General features: G+C 34.1%; 1 long non-coding RNA gene across 2 annotated transcripts in view; it reads left to right on the top strand.

The window, feature by feature from the left end:
- LOC132597749 (uncharacterized) overlaps positions 1 to 16,998 on the top strand; it is a 37,725-nt gene extending 20,727 nt beyond the window's left edge. For both annotated transcript variants that reach the window (XR_009565037.1, XR_009565038.1), the window contains one exon: positions 14,313 to 16,998. This is a non-coding gene — a long non-coding RNA (uncharacterized lncRNA). The remainder of the gene's footprint in view (positions 1 to 14,312) is intronic.
- Positions 16,999 to 17,584: the final 586 nt, after the last annotated feature.

The following is a 17,584-nucleotide window of genomic DNA, read 5'->3' as shown; positions in this document are numbered from 1 at the left end:
GACTAATTAAAAATTCAGTGGCCTGGGACTTCCCTGGTGGTGTGGTGGTTAAGAATCTGCCTGCCAATGTAGGGTACATGGGTTCAAGCCCTGGTCCAGGAAGATCCCACCTGCTGTGGAGCAACTAAGCCTGTGCACCACAACTACTGAGCCTGCACTCTAGAGCACACAAGCCACAACTACTGAGCCCACGTGCCACAACGACTGAAGCCCGCATGCCTAGAAGCTGTGCTCTGCAACAAGAGAAGCCACCACAATGAGAAGCCCGCGCACCACAACGAAGAGTAGCCCCTGCTCACTGCAACTAGAGAAAGCCTGCACGCAGCAATGAAGAACCAACGTAACCAAAAATAAAAATAAAAATAATTCAGTGGCCTGACCAATATGATTTCTTGTATCTCCAAGTTGAGTATGTCAGGGAATGCAGTTAACACTTTGTTGGGCAATTTATTTGCTCACCTGAGATTAACTAGGGTGACTTAGGGCAGGTCTGGAATGTCCAAGATGGTTTTACTTACATGTGTGGCATCTTGGAGGTGACAGCTAGAAGGCAGGATTCAGCTGGCCCCTTCATCTTCACCATGTAATCTCAGGCCTCTCCATGTGGTCTCTCCAGCAGGACAGTCATACTTTTATGTTGGCTGATGGCTCCACAGGACCAAAGCAGAAGCTACAATTCTTTCAAATGCTAAGCCCCAAACTGGTGTGGCATTATTTCTGCCACACTCTATTGGTCAAAGCAGTCATAGGTCAGTCCAGATTTAGGGGGAGCAGAGATAAACTTCACCTTATGATATTCTAGTTTTCAGTCATCTTTCTGTTGCCACATTGAAAATAACTAAATCCAATAGTCTTGTTCCTACAAAGGAAAAAAGAATAGATAAGTTACTTGAAAATGAGACATATATGATATAAATCTCAATTTTTAATCTTTTATCTCATACAAAGTATATGGAAATAAATTGTATTTTTAAAGAAACAGAAAAAAGAATCAGACCCTAGATTTGCTTTTCTTTCATGTACAAATTTTTTAGGAGGGGAAAAAAGAAAACCTAAAGTGGTTTAATTTATACATGCTATATTGTAAAACAGGATAAATGAGCAACATATATTATTACTAATTAGGTCATAGCCTGTTTTCTTTTCCTCTTTTTCTTGTATTAACTTGAATGCCCGAAGTACACTGTTAAGGAACCAAAACAGGAGAATTCTGTTTTCCGAGTCATTTTATTTTTAACCTATTCTGTTTCATACATTTGAGAATACAGATAAAATGAGTAGCCATCAAGTGAGAGATCTTGCATGGGTTTTAGCTTGGCTGTAATTTAATTTCCTCTGCTCTTGAACATCTATACCCTTCTACAACGTTCATGTGGTGTTTGGAGTTTGTTTGTTTGTTTGCCTGTTTATTTATTTATTTATTTTTAAAGCCAATTTCAAGTAGTCTGCTTTCCAGCAGCTCCTGAAACTATTTGAAAAGCTACCTTCTTAAATCTTACTGGATTTCAACTTTTGATTGTGTGTACTTGAAGAATGGGCCACAAAGCCTAGGCTGGCACACTGTTATTATAGCAGTAAATATGCTTCACTGTTGGGGAGTTCCCAAGAAATACAGTGATAGTTCTTTATATTTTTGAAAATTTCAGGAGCAAATGCTTTAAAGATTCTCACTTTTGAATTCATTGAGAGGCTTAAAAAATGTTGAGCAGGTATGGTACATATTTTCCATTTTGATTTTTTCCCTAATTCTTATAGGCAGTAATATGAATTTTCACCAAATACCTTTTCAGCTCTTTTCTGGCTTCCTATCCATTTCCTATTCTCATCTTTAATTCTACTATATTAATTTTTTTAAGCTCATTGGCTGTCATATGTCTCTTTTGTTATCTGAGACCTTTTTTTTTTATTTTAATCATTGTGTATTTGGAGAAATTTCGCTACTCGAGCTAAGGATCACAAGAAAGAGATCTGACCAAAGTTTCACAAAAAGGAATGCCATGTTTTAGTGAGATGAGGGTGACAGGTAGTGATGTGATGGTGCAGAGAGAAGGAAACAAGAGCCAAGCTGAAAGAAGAAACAGAAAAGGAGCAGTTCAAAAATTACCCTTCTAGTTCAGCAGCTAAAAAGAGTAAGACTAGGAAAGATGTAAAAATTTTTTTAAAAAGTGATAAAAAGTAGAAACTATAAGTGAGTTAAGACTCAAGGAGATATAAAGATAAAAAACCACTTTAACTTAATTTTGTCAGTATACCAATTTATATAAATGAGATAGTATCAATTTTGATGGGATTTCCTATTATCTGCATTCTGATACATTTGTTTGATGTTGTAAACCAAACAAGGAAATAACTGTAAACATTCATTATAGTCTAATTAAATTGACTTTTTTCCTCTTTAATTTAAAATAATTTAAAAAGAAAACAAGGAGTCTGTATTTACATTTAGAAATTGGCCAGATTAAAAATATACTGAGATACAAAAAAAGCATATATGGGTATGACAATGTTTAATTTGTGGTAAGTGGTGACAATTTCTTGTGACTCAGTCCTCAGCACAACTATACATGATGAATTTTCTGCCAAAACTACTCTGGGCACTATAGTTTTGTAACTCAGTTTCTCATAAAAAGATAGATGACATTTCCCCAGTATGATCTGATGTTAAAAAAAATAATTAGGTTAATTTTAAAAATCTAGAAGAGAATCAGACCTATACAACATAATCATCATCAACAACGTTATCACTTATATTTAATAAATAGTAGCAAAAGGTAAAAATAAAATAAGCTTCTATGCAAGTATAAAGGATATCACAGTACACAGATATATAAAACAGGCTAAATAGTCAAAACTATTTAGAATCCCAGTAAAAACTGTTATTTATTTAGAATCCCAGTAAAAACTGTTAGTTTGTATTAAAGAAAGATCCCATTTATTGAAGTAAGTAGGCACCAGGGTTTATAAAAAAAAAAAGAGAGAGAACACAGAGGAGATATTCGATTTCAAGACATACTCAGAATTAATTTCAAGGAGGTTATCCTATTTATGAGTCATTCTACTGGAATCCCATATGCAAGCCTCAATTAAAATGAAGACTCACTTGTAAAGGCTGGAGTGGTTGCTTCAAGCATGGGGCACACTGGCTCAGTCATGCTGGTCAGTAATTTAGGGTAGTAGTTGCCCTCAGAAAGATTTGGACCTACCACTTACCAGCTATGAGTTAGACAGGATAGCTAAGCCCATTAAGCCTTCATTTCCTGTAGAGTTAATAACTGTCAGGCAACTCTTGTTATAGTGTTTACCAAGGTGTCTGGTGCATATTAATTTCTCAGTTAAGGTTTGCTGTCATTGGTGCTATTACTTGGGTTGAGTCCCTCAGCTACAGTTCCAAGTTTACTCCTGCTGACCAGTTTGCATGTTGAAAATCCAAAGGCAGCTACCAGTAATATTAAGGATGTAATTTAAAGATGTCTGTGCAATTCCCATGTGTAGTCCCAATATACATTTATGGAATTTAAAAGAGATTAACACTAAGGCTATGAAAATTAAGAAACATAAAAGGAAAGGCAAAGAAAAAAGTACAGTGAAAAAGAACATAAGAGCAAGAAATTCAAAAAGTTGATCCTTGAAATACAAAGCAATGTACAGTTGATGGTTATGTTTCAGGCATATACAGGGGAGTAATCTTGGGTGGTACCTTCCTCAGGCCAAATAAATAATGTGCATTCTGCCTACTCATATCATGGTCCTAGTTACTGTCACTGCAAAAGCAGAAGCTTCCTCAGAGAAAACATCACTGGAATCAAAAGTAGTTCATTACACACTAAAAAAGACCATTTTTGAATCATAGGACTTAAGATGCATAATAAAGAGGCACTGTCCTTCCTCTAACATAATGACTATGCCCATTTCCTGTCCTTTATTTGGATAAAAGTTCCATGGTTAATAGAAAACACATGGGTGAGACATTATGAAATTTATTTCTCTCAATTTTAGAATTTTTCTAAAAATGAGCTTATGAAAGAGCTAAGGGCATAACCATTAGTCACCAAATTACTTAAAAATTGCAAGGCCATGGAGACACACTGACCACAATGTTGAAGTCACTTAGAAGAGATTATCTACATAATAATATCGGGACAAATGAGGGATTTCCAAATTTTTCTATCAGGATTGAGCACTGGAAAATACACTTAAGAATCTTGGAAGCTACCTTCTGTACTATGGCCTCATCAAATTTTGAGAGTCTATTTCCACTCTAAGTAGCCAACAAAAATCCACTATAAAACAGCGAGATTATAAGATTCGAATATTTGAGCAAAATAAGGTATATGCTGGTATGTCTCCTTTTATCAAAGGATCAGATTAATGGGAAGTTTGATACTAGTCAAAGTCCACAGCTGTTTAATATTCTTTGCATGTGAAATTAGTTGGTTTATCATTAATCATGTTTAGTTGCACCAGATTTTTTTTTCTGTATACTTAATATGCCAATTTTATTACAGTGAATGTTCCAGGAGGTTTACAACAGTGATTACAGTTCTGTTAATTATTCCACATACTTTGGGATTGTTTCAAAGTTGATGTGATTTTTTTAAAGCAAGGTTATCAGTAGGGAAAAAGGTTACGATGATTTCCATCATGTTCAGAAAACTTTAGAATTAGATTTGGTTATTTTAATAATTATGATATAGTTCATTGATATTTATTATTTTTCAAGTAAAAAATTCATTTTATGTAAGTAAGCTTTTATTCCTTTTCAATTCCTTCCACCTCATCTGAACATGAGAAAAGAATCCTTAATAATTACATATTTTCTTCTTCAGCCTTTCAAGGAATGAGCTATCTTAACAGGCCACAGGTACCAGTAAAAGTCATTTCAAATATCCCATATCATGGAAAGGAAATTTTGAAGGCACTGGATTTATCTCTATGGAGTCATTTATGACAAAATAATGATTTTCAGATATTTATATGGAGAAGAGAAATCAAAGATGAAATATTACATATCTAGTGAAAAATATTTCTCTTTCTCTTGGTCTTCTCACTAGCCATCAAAATTAAACTGTAATAGTTATAACAAAATAATTATGTTCTTAGATGGCCAGAGCTCATGATATGGATTGATCAAAGAGTATGATGAAGAAATGAATCAGGCAGTAGACAAGGACTGATTTAAATACTGGGACCAGAATAACATGATGGTGGTGGTGGTCAGTGGAAAGTCCTAAGAATCGGTTGTGCTATTGTAGAGTGAAAAGAAGCAGGAAACCTAGCTAGATTATCAAAGAGGCAGAATGTTTTACGTAGTTAAGACCCAGAAGCTCTCCTAGAGAGTTAAAGTGTGAATACAGAACTTGCAAATAGCTTTTTGGTATGTTACCTTCTGATTTATACCTGAATAGTTATTCTCTTGGTTAGTTCATCTTTGGCTTAATAATTCTTTATGTACTTACCTTGAGAGCTAAAAGTTACTGTTATCTTTCATTTAACAAAAGTAAAACACAGGCTTAGAGAAATTAAATTCCACAAACGCTAGATTATTGTTATAGATCTCAGATCAGAATCATGGTTCTTGAATCAATTTCCTTTTCATGATCTTGACCTGTGATTCCCTTCTGTCTTGATGGGATTTTGATGTTTCCTAATATTATCTCTATGATGAATGGTGAGAATAAAGCAACCTATACAAATGTGCTTTCCTCAGTTCTCCAACAAACAATGAGTTAGATGTGCAGGCTGCAAGAGATATATGGTTTTAAAAAAACTGAAAATTACAACTATATTACCAATTACATAATAGATGAGTCTTTATGTTCCCTTCAATGATTCTAATTTAGATTAAAAAGTTTGGTGTGTCTATGCAGGTGGAAGTTTGTGATGCTCCTGCTGAATGAGAATATAGATGGGATTCACTTTAAGCAAATTCAATATATGAAAATGAAGTTTTACTAACTAGTAAATTAAGGAGTGTTTATTCAATACCTAGTAACTCTCCCTGTGATTGACAAGTATCTGCCACCTGAATGAATGAACTTGTTACATGTGTGAGAACCTCTAATAAATTTAAGTATTTAATTATGACTCACACACATTACAGAACTACAACACTTTTACTTATTTATTTTAAAATTGATGTTCACCTGTATTGGTTCTGATTCTGGTGATCAAAGCAGAGAAAACTAAGAAAGGCTGGGCATTTTAAGAAATTTTTCTTCTATATCAGAATAAAAATATATAAAATATTTAAAAATTAGAATTCAGAACAATGTATGTGAATATCTACAGTTAATGAAAGATGTGAATGAATTAGTTTTTAGTCTGGTTTTTAACAAGTAGCTGTGAATTCTCAAATTTCAGCCCAACCAGATTATAGTACAGCCTTCAGGAAATTCTCATTCATAATAGGGATATTTGCCTATAGGCATAAAGTTCATTAACAATTCAGGAATGAGGCTAGCTTATGGTTAAAAATCACAAAAGTGAACACTAATGCTAAACCTATGTTTGGCAGACTTTGTTTATAATACATGACATAGCTCTCTATGCAATGCTTTATTTTACTTTTGATGTTTTTTTAAGGTTTCACCACTGTTAAGTCTATGAAAAGGGCAACTGTTATTTTTTCACTTTGATATATTAAAAAAAATGGGGCATGAAGGCTTTGAGTGACTTATCTACCACTCTAAAATCTTAAAAAAGCTCCCTGCAGAGTATTTGTGTTCACAGATGATTTATGTACTCAAGTCATTAAAGTATTTTATAAGGATCCTCAGCAAGGTGAGCGTTAGACAAGGAAATTAATTCAGTGCTGAGAATATAAATAGAATACCGTAATCATAAAAAGTAGCAGAAATCAGCTCTTTCTTATCCAACATAAACTCCTTTCAAAAAAATTAACCAGCTTCTATAATTACATTTTTACTGTGTTTTTTATTTATACCATATTCATCTGGTAGGTAAGCTTGTAACTGCAGACAGCTCTACCTTATGTATTTAAATTAAAGTCAAATGGAGTCAAACTCTCAGGATTTTTTCTTTTGTTCAATAGCTAAATAAAAAAAAATTAATCTCGTTCTTGAGAAAACATTAAAATAGTTTGATGGACTAGAAATATTGCCATATTTCAACATACTGAGTAAAAGAAAAAAAACCCTGAAAGAGTCTTTGTTTATATGCCACTGTGCTAAATGTTTTGTAAAAATTATTAAATTTCATCCTCAATACAACCTTATGAAAAATACATACATTTTTAAGACTTTTAATTTTGCTAGTATCAGAAATTCCAATACAGGGAGATTCAGAACAATAAGGTTCCTATTGACTCTCAAATGTGAAATGTCCTAAACTAGAGGTAGCTTCAGTTTCAAAAGGTAGGTCCAGTAGCACAACAGCATCACTAAGGATGGAATTTTTCATTTCCTCTTCTTTGAACTCCATATCATCATCTTCATGGTAAGACAGTTCTCCTTCAGTATGGAATAGCACTGGTAACAACTCCTAGTGCTACATAATCTTTGTTTATATCCAGAGAAAGAAATGTTTTCTTTGTCTCAGTCTTCCAACCGTTCTTAAATTTATTCCCTTTGGATTGGCTTGAGTTACAAGTTTACTCCTGACTCCATCATTTTGGCCAGAAGGGTGAAATGCAAAAATTAGTTAAATCACAAAAAGCCCACACTGGGCTGTTTGGGGAATGAGTAGTTACCCTAACAAAATTTGGGTGCTATTAGATGAGGATAGTTATAAAATAGTGGCTACATTGTTAGATAAGAAATGTTCACTAGTATGTTAGGATTTCTCTTTAATAAAAGAGGAAACAAAGGTTCCAAGAAATCAAGCAACTTAACAATGTTTACCCTGAGTTAAAGCCAACTCTCTACTTGCAGCTTTTCATAACTCCAGTCCTGTAGCTTCCAACACCACAAAAAGGACTGTATTTTCTACACTGCCATGGATAGTACATGCCATACTATTATATAGACACTTGGTTTGCCCATTCTAACATTACAGGATTTATTAACTGATTTTGTATGGTTCAAACAGCTATCTTTAAAAATCAATAAAGGAGTTATTTTAATTTCAGGTTTTCAAATAAAAACAAAAATAACAGGACAATTTTAGAAAATATGGGCCTATGCTATGCAATGAAACAGACCCAGGCTATTAAACTGTCAACTTAAAGATAAACATATATTAAGTAATGTGGTAGCTGACACTGTACAATGGCAGTGTCCAACAATTACTCTGATCTCTAGGCTTATGCAACACCTCACATCAAGAGGTAGAACTTATTTACCTTCCCCTTAAATCAGGGCTAGCTTTTTTGACTGACTTTGACCGATGGAATATGGCAGAAGTGACATTCTAGAAACCCAGGCTTTAAGATGACTGACTGCTTCTCCTTTCTTCCTCTTGAATCTTGAAGCTGCAGTGTGAGAAGGCCAAGTCACATACGGAGAATTAACTTGCTCTTATTGCAGGTCCCCTGTGAGCTCTCAGCCAGCAGCCAACCATGGTAGTGAACAATCTTGACTGTTCCAGGCCAATCTGGGATTGTCCTAATGGCCTAACATTCCACAGCCATTTGACTTTGGCTCAGCCAATACCACATGGATCAGAAAAACTGCAAAGTTGAGTCAAATTATCTCACAGACTAGTGAGAGATAAGAACCTTTTTTTTTTGTTTTACATCCTTATGTTTTGTTATGGCTTATAATGCAGCAATAGAAAAGCTACACAGTCAACGTCCATGATATGGTTCTTAAATTAATTTTCAATCCCTGTCATTATATCACTTGTGAAAATCTCAGCCAAAATTTGATTCTTTGTGTCCGGACTCTCTTCTTTTTTTATAGATATACTTTTCTGCCTCCTATCATGTTAATTCATACCTTAGTCTGGTCTGTACTTTCTAGTTCCATAACTAGTGTATTAAAATTGTACAAAATTCTCACTCTCTTCACACTACACAAAGTTCAGAATTTAAAGGAGAAATACAGCATACTACTCTATTTATAGCTATTTTTCCCTTTTAATAAATGGACAGATTCATGCAAAGCTGCATTCGAGGAACGCTCACTCACTGCTGAAAGCACTTGGTAAAATCACCTGCAGTTATTGAATAGCACATTATTATTATTATTACTACTACTACTACTACTACTACTACTACTGCAAAATTGGGTTTCTCTCTGATGGAAAGACTACAGACCTCCTTGACTTCTGAAATTAGAGATGATATTCCAAGGCAAGAATCATTTTAGAGACACTGCTCTGAACTAGAAAAAACAATTTGTTACTTTGTATACAATACTATAAACATTCCCCTCCCACTCGTCACCACTCTATTTCCAGAACATTTGTTTATGATCATATCATATATGTTTTTGTGAGTACTATTCTCAGAGTCTATTCTTAAAATTCTTGACTAAATGAACGAATTTAATGTCAGGTAGTTATGATATGTGATTCCATTTTTTTAATATTAATTTTTCTGACCTATACAAGTCAATAAGGAGGCCAGAACTGAACTAGGAGAGAAGACACTAGGTATGTTGGTCTGAAAGCCACTACTAGTGGCTGACAGGATTTACCAGTTTTAGTATTCAATGTATTTTTAATATAATGTACAATCTGTAGTGAACCATAAATGCAAACCTCAAATCACATTTCCTCTGTAAGCTTGCTTTTTTAATAGCATGGACAAATCATTTTTTTACAAATTTACTATAGCCAAGTTAGATTAGAATGAGTATGTGTTGCCTCTTGCACAGACTAATTTTTCAATAGATATATGATGCTATACTATTGTATACAATATTCATCCTAGGCGGAACATAATTTTAGATTTGCATTAATTAAGAATCCCTAATCCTATTTAAAGTAAATTTACAGATCAAAATATTAAATAAATTTTCATATCATCAAAATGCATATAGCAAATAACAGGGGACCCCAATCCAATATAGAGGATTCTAAACGCCACTGAATTTTGCCTTAATTCCTCTCCTAAAGTGTGGCATTTAAGGAGGTACCAAAAACACAGTACTCGAGATAAATAATAGTTTTTAAGGCAGCATTTAAAAAAGATGAAAGCCAGTGCAAAAAATCTGTGATGAACAAAATATCAAGTATTAAAAGAGAGGACAAGTATTACTGATTTTTCTTTTGTTTCACCCTCCAATATAACTCAGTGTGGAACTGCTCACAGCCTGTGCTCTCAAGGATCTCAGCTTAGGGGGAGGCAAAGAAATAAAGTACAGGTAAATGGAGTGTTGGGGCACATTAGAGTTACATATTCCCATCACTAGGGCTGTCAAGATAGACTAACTGATGTCTTTCCAGAAGAAACAATCCTCCTATTGCTGTTGTTGCTGTTAAATTACTTTTATGGAAAGAAATACCTGATACTCAAATCTACCCAAAAGAGAGCTTCGAAATATCATTATCCCTTCAAGTATCTTCTCTCTCTTATTATTAAGGAGAAAGAGAGCTAATTGTTTCTAATTTGAATTTGATGTACTCCTATCTAACTAGCAATTAAAGAGTTTTTTGCAAACTTAATGAATCTTCAACCCCTTCATCTGACTATCTCTGTTACATTTTTGTAAATCAGCATACATAAAAAAATGGTACATTTTTCATTGGGTTGTCTGACCTAACAAGCACTAACCATTTGTGATCTCATTTCTCTGAAAGCTTCAGTGTTTTTGTACTGACATATCGCTAATGTGGAGAAATATGACTTTATTCTGCTGACTACTAATTAATCCTTATAATTATATCATCTCCCAAGCATATTCAAAATCAGATGTGAGAAACAGTGGCTAAGAAGAAACATTTTTATCTGCATGAATGCTTTACTATCTAGAAAAGACTTCAACTGAAGCATCACTTTGAGATAAGTGATTGACTTGGCAATTATTATTTTCAAATTAAAAAGAGTTTAAAGGAAAAGAGTATTAATTTGCATGTGCATTTTGTACACTGTGTTTCAATGAAATATTGAAAAGTTCTGAGAAAAATATTTTTGATAAGAAGAAATATTTATTATATTTTAAATAAAACCACAAAATTCTAGACAATTATGTAAGTAATTTTCTTTTATCCCCACAATAACTCCATGAGAATGATTTTTTAAATTTCATTTTTATGAATAAAGAGACGAATAATTTCAGTAACTTATCTAAGGTTCTGAGCTAAGACATCCAAGCTAGGATTCAAAGTACATCTTTTCTTGATGCAAATTCTGGTAGCTCCTGGAAACTCTTGGAATTCCTTGGTTTGTAGCTGCATACTTCTAATCTCTGTCACTGTCTTCACATGACCTTCCCTTTATTTTTCTGTGTCTCAAATCTCCAGCTGTCTACTCTTATAAGTATAACAGTCATTGGATTCAAAGCCCACCCTAAATCCAGGATAACTTCACCTCAAGACCCTTAACTTAATTACATCTGCAAAGATCTTATTTCCAAAAAAAGATCACAGGTACCTGATTTAGGGCTTGGATTTATGTTTTGGGGGCCACAATTCATCCCCCTATATATGTTTCCTACTTTGTGTTGACAATAATACAAAAGAGTATAAATATATCACCAATTCTAGAAAGATAGATAGAAATCAAGTTATTTACAAAGATTTATTGTATTATGAATCCACAAAATGACTCTTTCCATACAAGAGGCTGCAAATATCAGAGAGACAGTATGTAAAGAGCCTGCGTTAAAGGAGGATAATAAGATTTTGATTGGGTATATTATGTGTTTTGTTTCAATGACCTATCACTGGTAGGAGTGAGATCATTGTTAAATGTCAAAAAGCAGACAGCAATAAACCATACTGGATGCTAAAGAGAGAATTTATTTTTGTTTCTTTTTGGCATTACCTACAAAATGCAAAGAGGTCCATGCTGGACAGCAAACCTTGAGATTAATGAACAGAAGGTACTGATTCTATTGGATGGCATGGTTTACTAACAAGAGAAAGAGTGAATTTGCTGCCTTATTTTTGAAGCACAATTCAAAACCTTTTAGACAGTTCTTTCCAATACTGTCACCCCGTCTTTCTCCCATCATTTTTGATATTTAGGTTCAGCCATACAGAACTAACAGTTATTAAGGGGAGAAGTGTGTGCCAGCTACGTATCCAGCTTAACAAAACAAGATTAGTATACCTGAAAAATCATATGAATGTCAAAAAGAAATATATCGAATGTTGAAAAATGCTTTACTTCCTATGATGACTTCAAAGTTTTACTAGAACGTATTTATTTTGATATACTCTGTGACTGGGATAATCATTCAATTTATTGGCTATTAACCAGTAGCTTTCAGAATCCAATTGAAGTCTGAGTCACACAACACCATACCTGGTTAAGAACCTTATGTCCCAGGTAATAGACTGTACATTTGCATATGGAAGAAGCACAGATGACTGAAAGATTTAAAAGTGGATTAGTATAATAAAAATTATGAAAGGGCTGTTAATTTATTTGAAGAAATGAAAAAGAGACCATTTGGCATTTTCAAATAGGAGAATAGTTACTATATAAAGGACTGAAAATAACCTATGAAGAAAGGAGTTACTAATAACTAATTGTTTAATTACAGAATAAGAGGAAAACTTCATGAAACAATTTATGAGAAGATTGATTCAGGGTTGATAGTTGTTTGAGTATGACACAAGATCAAGGATCAAAGATTGAAAGGCCTTGACAAAAGATGAATACCTTTCAAAATAAGAGCAAATTGGTCAGTTCTGGTATGTCCTAGGATGATAACTGGGTGATCTAAGGATTGATGACAAGAGTTTAAATTCAACTCCTTTATATTCCTTTAACTTCAACATCAGTGAATTCAGAAGCCATTGAACCATGCATAGAAGTGTGTTTACTATCCAGTACTAACTCCTTTCCTTCCTCCTAAGTCACTTCTTTTACTTCTGTCCCCTAGACCTGCTTTTTAAGGCCTCGTAATTAATTCAGCAATTATTCATTAAGTGTCAACTATGTGTGTGGAGGCTTTAAGGTGCTATGAGGCTGCAAAGATGAGCAAGATACAAATCCATTTCTATAAGTATTTTTAATTTAGATAGAGAAATAAAGAGATATGCAAAAGTAATTATAATACAACATAGAGAATAACAAATATCATAAGCACAGAAAACAATAGTAATTTTCAAAAAGTAAGAAATTATTTTCCATTTTCAGAAAATAGGATGAGGAACATTTTCATGAAGATTTTGGCTTTTTAGCAAAGCTTAGAATGATAAAATAGGTTGGACTGAGACATGTATAGCAGACTGGGAAAGGGTTTTCCAGGCAGAAAGTACAATGCAGGCAAATGTACAGGACAAGAAAATAAAAAGTATTTAAGAGAAGCAATGAATTGGTTAGAGTACAGGAATTCTGGGAAGAGGCTAATAAGCAACAGATCTGCAAAGGCAGATTGAAGAACCTTGAATATATCAGTTTAAGTAATTTTCACTTTTTATATAAATATTAAGGATTCAGTGATGGATTCAGAGAAGTGGATTAACATGATCAGTAAGCAGTTTAGGAAGCCCAGTGTTTCTGTGGTACCACCCTCTTAACATACACTGAATATACTTTTCTGCCTTTTGTAATAATTTTTAACCTGCATCACTGAGCATCAAATATGTATATTGTTTCTGTGATATAAACAGTCATTGCTTAAGAGATATACACAAGAATTAACAAATGACCCAAACAAATATCAATGTATTTTAAGTGGGACTTTCCACTAAAAAGCATCCTCAAATATGTGTTTAGCAAGTTGTTTGTAAATAGGGCCCTTATTGGCATTAGGGGTTGAAGGCAGGGGTGTCAGTTCATTAATGGATGGAACTGCAGAACATTTAGTATCTGTGGCTTGGAGAACTATATATACCCTTAGCCATCCCCATCCAACAGTCACTGTGACAATCCAAAAAATGGCAATTTGCATTTCTAGTTGCCCTCACAGGGGGGTGGATAGCAGGGGACAGAACATCTTTCGAGAACCAAGGGCTCTAGCATACAGCAATTACACATAATGTTTGTAAGTTAAGTGTCTAATGCACGTCTTAGAGTATATTTGTTAGTTTCCATCATAAGCACTGTGGTGAAGGAATTTTGTTTTGAATAAATTTAGAAATCCACATCTTATTTATCTACTTTGGATTTTAGTGATGAACATTAGTATAATCAAGACTCTTTGGTAATAATGTTATAAGGGAATCATTTTAATGTCACATAATTCCTCATTTCTGACACTTGTTGATACATTCCTTTTTCTTTAATATCTAAACAGATTGGTGTCAATTTTCAAAAGTGCTGATCAAATGCATGAAGGGATCTGCTGATGGACGTCTTCAGAAGGAAAAAAGGAGCTCTGAGCGTAGGAAGTACATTCTGTTGTCACTGGGATCTCATTCAGTGTGTGTCTATCTAGTCTATTCAACTTTCCTGCTCCCATTCTTTTCCTTCTTTTTATTCACTCCGTTTTCCATGATTTATCCCCCATACATGGCAATTTATCTGATCCTCAATTCTTTCCTAACCATTCTCAGCAATAGTGCTTGAAGAACACTGAGAAGAATATGAAATTAGTGATGCCCATACTTCATTTGAAACATGTCTACCTTCTCTGCGTTTTTAATTTAACCATAGAACTGTACTTTTTATCTTACTGATAGAATTTCGGGAATTCTAGCCACTCATGCTAACCTACTTTCTTTCTTTCTTTATTGTTTTTGTCCATATCTTATTCACAGAATGGAAACACAACAGCTGCAAGTCATGTAGTTCTGGTGGCATTTTTTTCCCTTACATATCTGAGTTGTTACAATTATATATGCATATCAGTCTCTCACTTTCATACATTAAACATATGTATCAAACACTTGGGAACAAGAGGTGTTTACGTAATATGTGGATGTATTATTCCAAATGGCTAGTATTTTGACAATCACACCTCTCTAGTAAGCACTGTCATTGGGAACAAATAACTATTTGGATGACACATGTGCATATTAGTCAGATGAAGGTGTGATTGCTGTTTCGCTCGCCAAGAGAAAAAAAACAGATTTAAAGATAAAACTGTAGCCATCTCACAGGATCCAAAAGAAAGAAACAACTTTAAAAAATATCAAAAGGAGCAGGGAAAGAGCTAATATAATTAGTTAATATAGTTTAAATACATACTCTGTGTAATGGATTGTGTAAGATGCTGCAAATATTTCTCATTTCTTTCTCAAACATGCTGAGAGACACTTATCAGTAATTCTCGCTGACATTGTCCCTCCGCTTTAATAGAGGCAGATAGAGGCAGATGAAGTCAAGTCACTTGCCCAAGGACACATACTGCATCACTGACGTGAATTCACTTCCATCTGACTCAGAGCCCTGGCCCACTTTACCACCTCACATTTCCTCTCTAGGAGAGGCCACAGGTAATCTTGGACCTGTCTCCATCTCAGTCAGCTAGTCTACACACCCTCAGTCTACTTATTTGAGGAAGCTTTGAAACAAATCATTCATTGCTAAAGAGCCAGATAGAACAGTATTAATTTACATTCTTAGTTTCTTTCTGTATGGGTATCTGTCTGTTACCAGCCACATCTTCTACCTATTTCTATTTCCCTTAAGATCAAGGCCAGGTAGAGCTAATATTTGGAGTCACATGAAAAACACATATTTATTTATTTGTTTTTTGTTGAAGTACAGCTGATTTATATTAGTTTCAGGTGTACAACATAGTGATTCAATATTTTTATAGATTACACTGCATTTAAAGTTATTAGAAAATAATGGCTATACTTCCCTGTGCTGTACAATATATCCTTGTTGCTTATTTATTTTACACATAGTAGTTTGTATCTCCTAATCCCCTATCCCTATCTTGCCCTTTCCCTCCTCCCTCTCCCCACTAGTAACCACTAGTTTGTTCTCTGTATCTGTGAGACTGTTTCTGTTTTGTTATATACATTTGTTTGAAAAGAAACACATTTAAATCAGGTGTCTATCTCTTACAAACTATATGATCTTGGGCCATTTACTAAACGTCTGTGAATGTGTTTTGTTTATATTTACAGAATGATCAGATGATGATACCTATCTAATATAAGCGTTCTTCAGAAGATAAGCTGTAATAACATGTAGACATTCCATGTTCAATCCCTACACTCAGTTGGCATATGATTTATTTTATCTTCTTTCTTATCCCTCTAAGTTCAATTATTATATCTCTGTGCCAGTGTGAATCCCAAAGTGATAGCTTAAATAAGTATATAGGACTAGGGGATGTTGATGGATTTCTTTGATGGCAGAATTAAAGCAATTAGTAACTGGAGCTATATCAGCCAAAAAAGTATGGGCTGTTTTTCAGGACATTCCATTAAAACCAAAGTGCTGAGTTTAACTGTCAGACTGAAATTCTCAGCATTAACACCAACAATATTTATTACCACTATTCCTAAATTCAAAGTAGTAAGCCTGCAGTGGGTAGTTTCCATGTGTAAAACGGGTTGTTGTGTATTTGTGTGTACAGTTATTTTAAGACAGTATATATTGATGCTTTTCAGGTTTACCTGCTATTCCTGAGAGCCCGCATAATTATGTGATGGCACTGTTCATAACTCAACCGATGATGCAGTCATTTTAATAGCGACATGCTTCAGTACAAATAAATACAATTCAGAGAAAATCTTTCATGAATATTCCCCAAGGAACTGAAAAAATGTTATGTGAAGCAAGATATTGCTATGGGAGGTTTATATTGTCCGTACTGTGCTTTGGCAAAGCTTTGGGATACAGTCAATAAACAGGTTGGCTGTAAATTTGTTTCACTGGTTAATTAAATCCAAGAGTTCGCAAGAAAGGCTGTCATATTATGTTGAATTTCATTTCTTAAAACACATTGATCTTATGGAATTTGTTTATGATCTCTTTTTTATGATCTCTTTATGATCTCTTGTTTATGATCTCTTTTTAATCCAAGGCTGGTACTCTGTTCTAATTTCAATTTTCAAGTTTGAAAGGAGTATATTTTTTACTGTTTTTGTTGTTTTGTTTTGTTTTGCAAAGCAGAATAAACTAAAACATCCCCTCTATATCTCTTAGCATAAAATCATAAAGAAAAAAAGGTTTTTCAAAAATTCTTTAGAAACGCAAATATGGCATTAGCGTTTGGGGAACACTGCTTATGAACAGGAGATTATGCTAGGAACTCTGTAGATAATCACTGGATTCTGCTAGAGCCCTCCAATATGGAGATAATCCACCACCACCCCCCATGCCACTGCCCTATTATGCACTTAATGAAACTAAAGATAAGAGAGAACAAGTGACTTGATTCACATTGGCAATTGGCATTGGTGGTGTTAAAATTTGAACTCAGATTCCTTTGAGACTAAAGAAAGATTTCTTTTTTCCTATTCCACTGCTACTTTCCCTAAAGGTGCCTTACTTTTAAAATGGAATCATATTGCCCTTAGGGGAAAAGATATAATTGATAAAACAGAATGTAAAACATTGACGAGCCAAATCCATGCACCTATAGAAACCTCCTTCATCAGAAATCAG

This window comes from Globicephala melas, chromosome 8 (genome assembly GCF_963455315.2).
Source record: "Globicephala melas chromosome 8, mGloMel1.2, whole genome shotgun sequence".
NCBI lineage: Eukaryota > Metazoa > Chordata > Mammalia > Artiodactyla > Delphinidae > Globicephala > Globicephala melas.
The sequence above is the reverse complement of the archived record's forward strand: the minus strand, read 5'-3'. Positions and strand labels throughout refer to the sequence as shown.